The 11746-nt window shown below is 41.8% G+C and overlaps 1 long non-coding RNA gene across 1 annotated transcript; it reads right to left on the bottom strand.

Moving 5' to 3' along the window:
• Positions 1-9078: 9078 nt before the first annotated feature.
• LOC110881295 lies at positions 9079-11746 on the bottom strand. The gene is made up of 3 exons (XR_002559675.2): positions 11540-11746; positions 9686-9752; positions 9079-9236 (listed from the first exon to the last, which is right to left on the bottom strand). It is a non-coding gene; the product is annotated as an uncharacterized LOC110881295 (long non-coding RNA).

The raw sequence follows: 11746 nt of genomic DNA, 5'->3' as shown, positions 1-11746 counted from the left end.
AGCATATGCACGCAAGCCCTTTAAACCTCCCGATAGCTCGGGAGGACGAGTCGGTCTCGTGAGGGTTATATAGGGAACACACCCACAAAGTTCATTTACCTAGACATAAATTAAATAAAAACGAAAAGAAATAACGGAATATAATATACAACAACAACAACATAAAACATACCATACCTCTACCGCTGATATCGCTCGTTTGGATCCATGGGCGGGTTGGGTTGGTATGGATAACCAGTGAGGGCCTCGAACATCTCCCTATAGTTATCTAAGGGGCTTTGCTCCCCTTGGGGCGGTGGTTGGTACGGGATTGGAACGAAGCTAGACCCTACCGCTTCGGGCCAATGCGGAGTCGGGTCGGATGGGCCTTGAGGATAGGGAAGATCGGAGTAATTTGTCCACCCCGAGTGCTCGGCATAGGGGAGGCCGGCTTGGTAGTCTCTATGGTGTCACTCCTGATCATGCAACACTTTGGTGTTATTAAGCGCCATCTGTTGAGAGACGTACATGGCACTCCAACGGCGGCGGTTCAATTCTTCTTCTTGTTGTCGACGCGCCGCTTCCGCTTCTTCCCATGCCCGCCTTCGGGCTGCTTCATCCTCCTGTTGCTTTGCTAACTGTTCCATGTGTGATCTTTGCATGCTTGGAACAGTTCTTGCTCTTCCAGGAACTTATTCATTCTTTCACGTTGGGCTCCTTGAGCGTCCCAGTATTCTTGCATTGAAGCTCCGTAAGACCCTTGCCAAGCTTCTCTCCTTTGATTGTATTCCCGACCTTCTCCTATACACGCGGAGACATTATCATATATCTCCTGTTGCCCCCTATCAAAATTTTTGTAAGAGGGCACACGTCTCCGAGTCACAAAACCTGCCACCTCTGCGTTAATCTCTCTGTGTGGCCGCATGTATCGTTGCCTCGGTCCTTGTGCCCCGGAAGGTTCAGCTTCCTGCTCCTCTTCTTCCTCCATCTCCACATCTTCTTCCCGCACGGGTGGTGCCCCAGAAGTACGGACCTCATACTTGTTCCCCAACTCATCGGTCACAACATACTTATTTCCCGAGAACTTGACCTCTATCATCCAATTTTTCTTCATGTAAGCCACGTTAAATTCCTCCACTGGCTTAGAGACCCGTAGTGCTTCCAGGGGTAAACAGTTTTGCTGCACAATCATGGCACTAATGAGGCGTGCATATGGAATAAACCGCCTCTGAGACGCCTCCCTGGTGGCCCATGTGTTCATCATCACTATGTGCCTCCACGACAGCGTTGGGGTCCCATACAGTAAGGCATGCACCACCCTACAGTCACTGACTCTCACTCCCCCACGATCACCAAACCTCGCTAAGATGTTTTCAACCGAGATACCTTGAAGAATCTTTCCTTCAAGCGACATTTGTTTCCGCTTCATTTCCCCCCCCTTGGTGGGTCGGTAAAATAACATCTGTCAATTGATCAACATCATTTGGGTTCATATGGTTATCCAAAAACTACTCGATGGTGGGGTAGTCATATGCTTGTGCTCCCAAAGAGTCAAACCGAGCAATACGATTCATAGTTTCGAACGACATCGTCATGATTCCTCGAGTTGTCTTCCCCACTAACTTCCACTGTGAAGGGGATTCATTCTTGTTGACATGACTCAAGGTGGACAACCATTCACATACTTCCGACAAGTAAATCCTAGAAGTATTGTCTTCACACCAATCCAAAACACTCTCCCATCCTAACCTCTCAAACATTTGTACAATCCCGATGTTCCGGAATTCTTCTACATTCACGGTCCGTTCACATATCACTCTTGTTGGAACCGACGTGTTCACTCCATTCACCATCTTCCATTTCCACAACTTCGCTTCTAACTTTCTATCTTGATAGCTCGACAACTGTTTGTTCTTCTCGTCGTCCCAAATTCTGGCACTTTGGCTATCCCTGAACTTTGCCCATTCCCAATCTTGTCGGTATAATCTTGCATCATTTTCCTCAACAGAGCTCAGTTGCTCCCACTTCATCGGTATTAAACCGGAAGAAGACCCAATCCCGGATGATGAAGCTTGACCGGTAGTCTTTTGTCTCTTGCTTCCCGCCATGACTACAATCACAAACAAGCAAAACATCAATATATATTCAACCTTCATTAACTCCCAAACTTTGAACATGAGGTATGATGTTGACAATTTAATTAACAAGTATATGCAAAATCGCCTCTTTAAACTTCCAAAGTCGCTCACTTTATCATAAACTTATTAATCTTTTGTTAATCTTACAATCTCTTATAATTTCAACAAAAGTCGACATCATCTTCATGTTCAATCATGTTCATAACAGTGTAATCACTTCACTATGGTTATGACATATTCAAATTCCATTCAAAACAACTAAACTTGCTCAAAATTATGCTAGCACAACATACATTGTCTAAACAACCTACTCTTAAACCAAAAAAGTTTAAAATTTCGGAAGAAAAACATTAATATATAATAATCAAGCATAAATTTAAGAAGAATCCATACCTTTGATGTTGTTAAACAAGAAGAACTAAGAAAAGATGGCAAACAAGTAATTTGATGAACACCCTTTCGAAACCCTAAAGAACACGCCCAGAAATCTTGCACAATAGCAAGAATTGATGAAAACCGTGTTAGGGGTTTTGTTCGTCTTGAAAAATTACTCAAGATGGACCCAAGAATCAGTGGATTTGGTGGAGAATTGAGAGAGTTATGGTAGCTTGAAGGTTTAGGGTTCTTGAGGTGAGATGAAGAAGATGAAGGGAATAGATGAGCTTAGAGAGAGAGAGAGCAGGGAATTTGTGAGGTGAGGAATGATGCAAGATGATAGTGGACCGAATTTGTGGTGAATAATGGGTTTGGGTGGTGTTTGGTTAGGTAAAAAGAACTTTTAAATCGTTTTTTAGACCCTAGACACGAGCTGCGTCGGCAAACAATTGGCAACCCGTCGCCGACGGGTCCCACCCCGTCGCCGACGGGTAAGGGAAAATGGGGGTGGTGGCGATGGGCTAAATGTCTGGATACGGGGGTTTTGGAGGTTACGGGTAAATGGAGAAGCCGTCCGGGACGGGCTATACCCCGTCGCCGACGGGTACAACTTTTTTTTTTTTTTTTTGAAAAATAGGAGGAACATTATGATCGTTTAATAAAAGGACTATGTACATTAAAAATTCCTAAAAATTATTAAAAATGTTTTTTTTTTGTGATTTTTTTATAAGTTAAAATTTTTAAACAAATAACCGTTAACGGCCCTACCACCCCCCAAAAAAATCGTGTATTGTCCTCAATGCACCAAATCAAGTCCAAAACATACCTTGTATCTTCATGACCCGTTTGGAGTGCCCGAACTTCACACAATCAAGAATGGTTAGTATGAACCGGAAACGATTCACATCCAACTACGCAAACAATTGAATCGGTATACATAACTTTACAAAACGTGTTACCGATCCTTTTACTTCACCTCATATGTTGGCACGCTTACCAAGAAACATACCAACTCCACATTTTCATCCTTTTTCTCTTCGTTACCATCAAGGAATGGTTTAAGGCGGTGACCGTTAACCGTTTGCTTCGACCCGTCCTTTGGGTCCTTGATTGTAACATCTCCAAGCCTTCCGACCCGTGTAATCACATACGGGCCCATCCACTTGCTCTTGAGCTTTCCGGGGAAGTATTTAAGCCTCGAATTGTAGAGCCAAACCTTTTGACCCACTTCAAACTCTTTTGGCTTCAACTTCGCGTCATGTGCCCTCTTCATGTCATCCTTGTACTTTGAGGCACACTCGTACGCTTCTTCCCTAAGCTCCTCCAACTCGCAAAGCTTTAACTTTCGCTCCTTTCCTGCATCGTCATATTTCATGTTAACCTCTTTTATAGCCCACCAAGCACGATGCACAAGCTCAACTGGTAAGTGACAATTTCGCCCATAAACTAAGCGATAAGGAGTGGTTCCAATAGGTGTTTTATGAGCCGTTCTATAAGCCCATAAAGCATCGTTCAACTTCGTTGACCAATCCTTTCGGTCGGGTCGAACGGTCTTTTGCAAAATTTCTTTTATTTGCCTATTGGAAACCTCAACTTGACCGCTTGTTTGTGGGTGGTAAGGAGTAGCAATTCGATGGTCAACACCATACCGTTTCAAGAGTTTGCCAAAATTAAAGTTCTTGAAATGAGATCCCCCATCACTAATGATCACCCGGGGGACCCCAAATCGAGAAATTATATTCGTTTGAACAAAATTGCAAACAACGGTATGGTCATTCGTTTTGGTGGCAATCGCTTCGACCCATTTGGATACATAATCGACCGCCACCAAAATGTATAAATTGCCATGCGAATTAGGGAATGGGCCCATGAAATCGATCCCCCATACATCAAAAATATCTACAATGAGGATCGGTTGCATGGGCATTTCATCCCTTTTTGATATACTCCCTAACTTTTGACACTCAACACAATTTTTAGCGAAATTAAAAGCATCCTTAAAAATAGTCGGCCAATAAAGGCCACTATTGAGCACTTTGTGCCCGGTTTTGTGACCGCTAAAATGGCCCCCACAAGCAAATGAATGCAAGTGCATCAAGACGCTAGGAATCTCCTCGTCGGGTATGCATCTTCGAACGACTTGATCCGGACAAAACTTGAATAAGTCCGGTTCTTCCAACATGTAAAACCCTTCATTCCGGTTCCGTTGGTTGTTGTTTTGTGGTTGACGGTTGTTCCCATAACCATCGTTTCTTCCACCTCCGTACCCATAATCATCTTCCCCAACATAATTGGCGTTTTGAGACCCAAACTCCTCATCGTCGTACCTTCGAGCATTGTATACGTTTCCCCTATTCACGTAGCCCCAATCTTCATCATCATTAGCTCGATCATCGTAATACCCCCCATCGTCCGAATTTTCCGTATGAATGCTTACGTGTTCCGGCGATTGATAACCGGGAACACTATACGGTTCGTCATCGGGAATTGCATTCCTTAAATCGTCGATGTTGAAAAGCGGGTCTTCATTTACGGGATTGCCGCGATCACGGTTACCTCTTCGATCGGAGTTGACATTCCGATCATCAAGGTTAATAGGTAACGATGCTTGTCGGTGAAGAGGTTGTTGTTGAGGTGTTCGTTGGGTGTTGTTGGTGTTTTGGTTTCGGAAAGGTGGAGTGGGTGGTCTTGCATTGGTGTTACCACCCGGTTGCTCTTGAGCGGGATAAAAGGCTCCTCGGGATTGGAATTGATTTGGGTGGAGGTTTTGGTTTGGGTTAAATTCTTGGTTGGAATTGTGGTTTGCCATTGAATCGGTTTCAATGGTCGGTGTGAGTGGTGGTGTTTGGTTGGTTTGATTAGAAGCAAGAGTTGCTTCTAACCGGCTTGCTAAGTTTCTTCTTGCGAGTCTTTCAATTTCTGGTTCGTAGACTAGAGGTGAAGTCCTCCCGGAATTTCGTGTACGCATGCACTACCTGTAACCTGCACAAGTAACACACCCCGCGTAACAAGGAAAAAGACAAGTACAAAAAGAAAGCTAAACAAATTAAACAGTTAATCACAAAAATTCAAACAATATCCAAACACAAAGCACACGCACTCCCCGGCAGCGGCGCCAAAATTTGATCGGAGTGTCGCGCTCCGGTCAAAGATAATATTTATATACCCTAATTACCCTTAACAAATAGCTAGTGGTAGCAAGGGGTCGAACCACGAAGAGTATGTGGTTTGTGTGTGGATTTTATTGAATTATGAGTAGTTGTCACTTTTATGAAGCTTGCTATATTGTTTTTGTATATTTTTGTTTGAGTTGAAGATGTGAATTATAACTACTAAAAACAAACAATTGCAATGATGTAAATAAAGGTTTTGACAAGATAGAGAAAACAAGGTTCACACCCGGTTCGGTTATTGCAATCCTAGGGTTCTTACAAGTTTTAGATTTAATTCACTTGAATATGTTATTAACAGATTTCTATCATCAAAGCTTAGGTGCCAATTGTTATCAACGCATACACGGACTACAATGCACTTCGTTACTTCGGACAAGTAAAACCTTTTGAATGACAAGGCATAATTGCACAAACTTATTTCGCAAAGTCAAATTTCATAACTCACTCGACAATTCACAAATATAGTTCAAATGCAAGACAATTGTCAATCGATTCAAATACAAGTCAAGTTGTCACAAAACCAAACTAAAGCATTGTTCAAACCCTAGACTTACAATAACCTACACCGGGGTGAAACCTCCAAGAAATTAGCCGCTCATGGTGTAAATAGCACGATCAACGGATGTACGAGACTTGAATTGGGTCATCTTGGAGCTTGAAGATGGATGGTTGAATGATTAGGGTTTGGAATGGTTGGTGGTGATGAATGGATTGAAAGTGGAAGAATGATTGTGATGGTGATGAACTAGGGTTTTGATTCGGATGAGAATTCGGGTTGTTGGATGGATGTTAGATGGAATAGAGATGAAGTGTGGATGAAAGATGGCTCCAAGACTAAGTTTCAAACTCCAAAAACATGTGTAACTCCCGAATTGAATGAGTTAGAGCCAATAAACATCGAATTAGACCTCCTTTTTAGCAAAATCCCGTTTCGCAAATCCACCACCCGTCGCCGACGGGCCTGACCCCGTCGCCGACGGGTTCCCAAAGTTGCTCCTTTGGCCGACGGCCTAAATGACTGGATACGGGCAATTGTTGCATACGGGGTTATCTGGAGGGCGTCGCCGACGGCCTGGACCCCGTCGCCGACGGCCCCTAAAAATCCAACTTTCCATTTTTTCGCTCCTTGCACTTCCGGTTGATCCGTAACGCACCCCGGTGCTCCGGTTTTCGACCCGGTGACCCGTAAAGCTCCCGAAAAGCTCCTTAAACTCCATCAAACCTGCAAAACACATTCTTGATTAAAAGTAGGCTATTCAAAACTAAAACTTACGTAAAAACGTTAAGTTAAACAATAACAAGCATCGGTTTTCAACCACGTATCAATAACTAGGGATACTTTTCTGTCATCTGGTCTTCGCGTTCCCAGGAGTACTCTGGGCCACGACGGGAGTTCCAACAAACTCGAACAAGAGGGATTCTCTTTTCTTTTGAGGACCTTAACATCCCGGTCCGTGATTTCAACTGGCTCGTCGACGAACTGCAACCGCTCGTCGATAGTGAGTTCCTTAAAAGGAACTATGAGGGTCTCATCTGACAGGCACTTCTTCAGATTCGACACGTGAAATACATTGTGAACTGCACCGAGTTCAGCTGGTAGGTTTAACTTGTAGGCCACTTTGCCTATTTTCTCAATGATCTCGAACGGTCCGACATATCGCGGATTCAATTTGCCCCGTTTGCCAAAACGAACCACACCCTTCCAGGGTGAGACTTTAAGTAAAACCCGGTCCCCGACCTGAAATTCCAAAGGCTTTCTACGCTTGTCCGCGTAGGCTTTCTGACGGTCGCGTGCTGCCGCCATGCGTTGTCGTATCTGTGCAATCTTTTCTGTGGCGTCCACTACAATCTCTGGACCCGTAATCTGACTATCCCCCACCTCTGCCCAACAGAGAGGTGACTGGCATTTATGTCCGTACAATGCCTCGAATGGAGCGGCTTGTATGCTGGTGTGATAACTATTATTATATGAGAACTCCACCAAAGGGAGGTGCTTTTCCCAGCCGTTGCCGAAATCAATAACGCATGCCCGAAGCATGTCTTCAAGAGTTTGAATCGTTCGCTCACACTGCCCATCCGTCTGAGGATGATATGCTGTGCTCATGTCTAACCGTGAGCCGAAAGATTTGTGCATCGCTTGCCATAGTTCTGACGTGAATCGTGCATCCCGATCCGAAATGATGGAAGTGGGCACTCCGTGCCTCGAAACAACTTCTTTAAGATAGACGTCTGCGAGTGTGGAGAACTTATCCGTTTCCTTTATAGCCAGGAAGTGTGCAGACTTTGTGAGTCGATCCACGATCACCCATATGGTATCATTCCCATGCTGGGATCTAGGTAGGCCTGTAACGAAATCCATGGAAATTTCTTCCCATTTCCATTGCGGTATCGTGGGTTGCTGAAGTAGGCCCGCTGGTTTCTGGTATTCAACCTTGACTCTCGCACAGGTCAAGCACTTGCCAACGTAAGTAGCGATGTGAGCTTTCATACTGGGCCACCAATAAGTAGTCCCGATGTCGTGGTACATTTTGTCCGACCCTGGATGTACCGAGTAGCGAGACTTGTGAGCTTCATCCATTACCAGCTCGCGTAGACCGCCATAAAGTGGGACCCAAATATGCCCCGTTACATAGTAGCCGCCGTCAGCCTTCTGTTCTAACCGCTGTCGTGAGCCGCGTAGGGCTTCAGCCCTTACGTTTTCTGGTTTCAATGCCTCTGCCTGTGCATCTCATATCTGTGCAGGAAGGCTAGACTGAATCGTAAGCTGTGGCGCTCGCACGCGCTATGGTAGTGTGTCTTTTCGACTGAGGGCATCAGCCACAACATTGGCTTTGCCTGGATGGTACTTGATGGCGCATTCGTAATCGTTCAGAAGTTCAACCCATCTTCGTTGACGCATGTTCAAATCCTTTTGCTTAAGGATATGCTCGAGACTCCTGTGATCGGTGTAAATCGTGCATCTGGTACCATAAGGTAGTGTCGCCATATCTTAAGCGCGAAAACAACAGCTCCCAGCTCTAAATCATGCGTCGTGTAGTTCCGTTCGTGAACCTTGAGTTGACGAGAAGCGTAGGCAATAACCTTATCCCGCTGCATCAATACACACCCAAAACCCTGTATCGACGCGTCACAATAAACCACAAAGTTGTCCGTGCCCTCTGGCAATGAGAGAATAGGCGCGCTGCAAAGCCTATCCTTTAGGTACTGAAAGGCGGTTTCCTGGGGCTCTCTGTCACACCCGCTCGTAGCGGAAGCGCGAGGTGTGATCTGTATGGTTTTCATTGCATAAATATCGATGTACATGAACAAACTATATGAATAAAACATACTCCATTGCCATTACATAAGTTTTTCAAAAGATTACAACATAAGTTTAGTGTGTCGGTTACAAACCATTAACATAAAGTAAAGTGTTATTGTTTCATACATTAATATGACATAAACTACTAAGGTTTAAACCATCATATTTCCGCAAAGAGGCGGAATATAACAGTTAAACCCTCCAAAAGATGGCATGGAGTTCTGGTACTTGTTATCTTGACTGAGAATCCCGACATGGTCCTTTAATTCCCTGAAATACATGTTAAGTTTGGAAAACATCAACAAAAGTTGGCGAATTCATGCAGTTTAGTTGTAAAAGATGTATTTAAAATGTAAGTTGTAGTATGTAAAGCGTCAATGAAATCGTTGATCATTAATGTTTTGCAAGGACATTAATATGTGTGACGAAAAAGGAAGCAATCCAACCCTAGACGATTTTATGCCGAATCCTATCGACTGGGACACAAAAGCACTCTTCCGTATGGGTCCACGACCAAGAGTGGGGCTCGCCAAAACCCATTAGATCTAACCACTTGTACCTAGGTCCAAACTGGATTAATGGTGCTTAGATGTATAACCCTAATTCGCACATGATCTAAGGTGTTTCATTCCCTAACTTTAACATACGTTGAACATGTATTTTCCCCGATAATTGTAAAGTTGTAAAAACATTTAAATGAATAGGGGACATGAACTCACAGTATCGCGTCCTGTGAATAGATGAAAATAAGATCTCACGTGCGGTCGTCCTGAATAGCGTTGCGACCTACAAACGTTCTTATTTTTGTTAGACACTTCGGTCTTTGTAAATAACTTGAGTACAAGTCTTGTGTCTTATTTGTGTGTAAGACTTGTATGTCTATACTGTTCGTTGAACGGTGTATTTAGATGAATGAGTTGTTAATCTGTTATATTTATATATTTCACCAAATATATATATATATGTCATCTTGTATCTTGTGAGTTGTATAGTCGGATTTAGTCTTCTTAGTCTCGTGTCTTATATGTATCAATTGTACGATTGTGTTTACAATAATGATATCATTGGGCCGAGCCCATGTTTTCATGTTTTTGGGCCCCAAATAGTGTTGGGCCTAAATAGTGTTGGGCCTCAAATAGTGTTGGGCCTCAAATAGTGTTGGGCTGGAATAGTGTTGGGCCTCAAATAGTGTTGGGCTTAAATAGTGTTGGGCTTGAATAGTGTTGGGCTTGAATAGTGTTGGGCTTGAATAGTGTTGGGCTTGAATAGTGTTGGGCTTGAATAGTGTTGGGCCTTGGCCCATATGTTTGGTATTGGGCTTGGCCCATGAGTTTTTGATATTGGGCTTAGCCCATGTCTTTATGTTAAGCCCATTAAGTATAATAAGCCCATTTGTTATAAAATAGCCCACTAGTATAATAAGCCTTTCATTTTTATAAAAAAAAACCTTTTTATAAAAATTTACTAAGTACATTTGTTAGTAAATAAAAACATACTAGTTTTTGTAAGTTTATAAACATCCGAAAATTTGTTATCGATAGCATATTTATATTTCGTGTCGAAAAATCGTCTAAACATCGTAGTAAGTCTTCGGATTGGCAATTCACTTATGTAGTCGTCCGTCGTTCATTTCGACCATAAATGGTGTCCGATTATTTGAATCGTCCGTAACTCGTTTTAAGGCGTAAATATGTGAAGTCTTGTAAGACTTTAGTCGAAATGTTTATTGTGTTCATTTGTATCATTGTATTCAAGTTCCTAGTTATAATACATATAACTAATACAAACATATAACACATAGCCCTTAAGTTGTTAAGTTAACTAAATATATATTTTCTCAAAAATATATATTTATATCAACTTTGATTTTATAAAAACTATTCTTAAAAATCTTTTAATCTAATAAAGATTTTGTCAAAAATAATAGTTTTTATAACTTATGATTTTTAAGAAAAACTTGGCCATATTTTATTAGAAATATGGACTTTGCCATGTTTAATAAAAACACATCCTTTCTTATAAAATCACCACAAATCTTCTCATATTTTTCTTAATAAAAACATAAGAGATTTATAACATAACTTATCAAGATGAACTCATAATCATGTAGGGTTTTGGTATGATCTTTACATATGTTTACTAGTCCAAAAATCATATTTTACTTCTAGTTTTAACAAGCTTTTTATAAAAACCCATCTTGTATGTTTTCTTTTTATAACTTGTAAAAGCATTATTTTTAGTTAACCACTTTATATACTTTAACAAAAAACAAAGATCATGATCACCCATCTAATCTTTCATGTTTAATAAAACCCTTAAACACTTTCATGAACACTTGTTAGATTATGTTTTTAAACATCATCTAACAAGTTATTTGTATGCTAACCATCAAAACTAGATCAAATATGCAAGTAATCATCAATAAATCACAACATAAACACACTTTTATATTATGATTATTATTTTGCTTCTTTATATTTTCATCTTATTTTGTATTGTTCTTTTAGTTATAAGTTGTTCTTTAACAATAAATACATAAACAAGTATGAAAATAAAGGATTTAGAAGGCTCACTTCTAGCTCTTGGCTAGGGATGATCTAGGTGAAAATGAAAAGCAAAGAATATGAAGATTTGATGGTTGAAAGCCCTTAGATGGATGGAAATGCTTGCTTCTACTTGTGGTTGCCTTAGATCCTCCTAAGTTCCATGAAAATGCATCTTGATCATCATGAAAGTGGCTTGAAAATGAAGATGGGGGAGGGGTGTTCTTGACCGAAAAT

Source organism: Helianthus annuus, chromosome 16 (genome assembly GCF_002127325.2).
Source record: "Helianthus annuus cultivar XRQ/B chromosome 16, HanXRQr2.0-SUNRISE, whole genome shotgun sequence".
NCBI lineage: Eukaryota > Viridiplantae > Streptophyta > Magnoliopsida > Asterales > Asteraceae > Helianthus > Helianthus annuus.
The sequence above is the reverse complement of the archived record's forward strand: the minus strand, read 5'-3'. Positions and strand labels throughout refer to the sequence as shown.